This window comes from Schistocerca nitens, chromosome 10 (genome assembly GCF_023898315.1).
Source record: "Schistocerca nitens isolate TAMUIC-IGC-003100 chromosome 10, iqSchNite1.1, whole genome shotgun sequence".
NCBI classification, from domain to species: Eukaryota; Metazoa; Arthropoda; class Insecta; order Orthoptera; family Acrididae; genus Schistocerca; species Schistocerca nitens.
Window position 1 is genome coordinate 62,843,027 of NC_064623.1, and position 1,516 is coordinate 62,844,542.

Sequence of the window (1,516 nt, forward strand, 5' to 3'; positions counted from 1 at the left end):
GACGTTATCAACCATCCACCTTACAGCCCAGACCTGGCGCCAAGTGATTATCACCTCTTCATGCATTTGAAGAAATGGCTCGGGTCACAGCGGTTTGATGACGACGAAGAGCTCAAAGATGCGGTCACAGGCTGGCTCCAGGCACAAGCGGGTGATTTTTATGCAGAAGGAATTTCAAAGCTTGTGAAGAGATACGATAAGTGCCTCAATCGCTATGGAAACTATGTAGAAAAATAGTGCAAAGATGTAGTTGTAAGATGTATATATTAAAATATTTTTATTTAACTTGGTGTATTTTTTTAAATCAACTGGAGGTTACTTTCTGAACGGTCCTCGAATATAACATTATATATGACGGTAGTACCCGTTCCCGAAAGAACAGTTACCGTCAATGACCATGCAGCTTTGCTAGAAATGAAATGATAATTAAATAGACACCCTAGCTGCAAGCAGGCGTTGATTCACTTCATTGGGGACATGTTGAAAATGTGTGCCCCGACCGGGACTCGAACCCGGGATCTCCTGCTTACATGGCAGATGCTCTATCCATCTGAGCCACCGCGGGCACAGAGGATAGTGCGTCTGCAGGGAGTTATCCCTTGCACGCTCCCCGTGAGATCCACATTCCCAACATGTCCACAAGACTACATTCGTAGTGCGCCTAATAGATGTTTGCCCATCATACTCAGTACTCGTGGCAGATTAATCTACCAAGTCCCGTACGAGTTCGGGCATAGCAGACGCACTATCCTCTGTGCCCGCGGTGGCTCAGATGGATAGAGCGTCTGCCATGTAAGCAGGAGATCCCGGGTTCGAGTCCCGGTCGGGGCACACATTTTCAACATGTCCCCAATGAAGTGTATCAACGCCTGCTTGCAGCTAGGGTGTCTATTTAATTATCATTTCATTTCTAGCAAAGCTGCATGGTCATTGACGGTAACTGTTCTTTCGGGAACAGGTACTACCGTCATATATAGTTAAAAATATGGGTTCCTGGCCTTCTAGTGCGAACGCACACGCTATGCCCGAACTTGTACGGGACTTGGTAGATTAATCTGCCACGAGTACTGAGTATGATGGGCAAACATCTATTAGGCGCACTACGAATGTAGTGTTGTGGACATGTTGGGAATGTGGGTCTCACGGGGAGCGTGCAAGGGATAACTCCCTGCAGACGCACTATCCTCTGTGCCCGCGGTGGCTCAGATGGATAGAGCGTCTGCCATGTAAGCAGGAGATCCCGGGTTCGAGTCCCGGTCGGGGCACACATTTTCAACATGTCCCCAATGAAGTGAATCAACGCCTGCTTGCAGCTAGGGTGTCTATTTAATTATCATTTATATATATAACAGTCGTCTTCCCCATCCACTGACCCTGTGTATGGACCACAATATGGCCTGCCACAGTGGTGGAGATAGCTCAACTTGGGAGTCGACCTTTGGTCCTCATTCTGCTCTCCGCCTTCACTGTGCTCAGTGTTCAGTGCCAGAACCCATGCTTGTCTAAGTCGAAATCC

At 47.9% G+C, this 1,516-nt stretch overlaps 3 non-coding genes across 3 annotated transcripts; 2 read left to right on the plus strand and 1 right to left on the minus strand.

Annotated features, from left to right (window-relative positions):
• Positions 1 to 491: 491 nt before the first annotated feature.
• On the minus strand, positions 492 to 566 carry Trnat-ugu (transfer RNA threonine (anticodon UGU)). Its single transcript has one exon. It is a non-coding gene; the product is annotated as a tRNA-Thr (tRNA).
• Positions 567 to 756: 190 nt separating this feature from the next.
• Trnat-ugu (transfer RNA threonine (anticodon UGU)) lies at positions 757 to 831 on the plus strand. The gene has a single exon. It is a non-coding gene; the product is annotated as a tRNA-Thr (tRNA).
• Positions 832 to 1,190: 359 nt separating this feature from the next.
• Trnat-ugu (transfer RNA threonine (anticodon UGU)) lies at positions 1,191 to 1,265 on the plus strand. Its single transcript has one exon. It is a non-coding gene; the product is annotated as a tRNA-Thr (tRNA).
• The last annotated feature ends 251 nt before the right edge of the window (positions 1,266 to 1,516 follow it).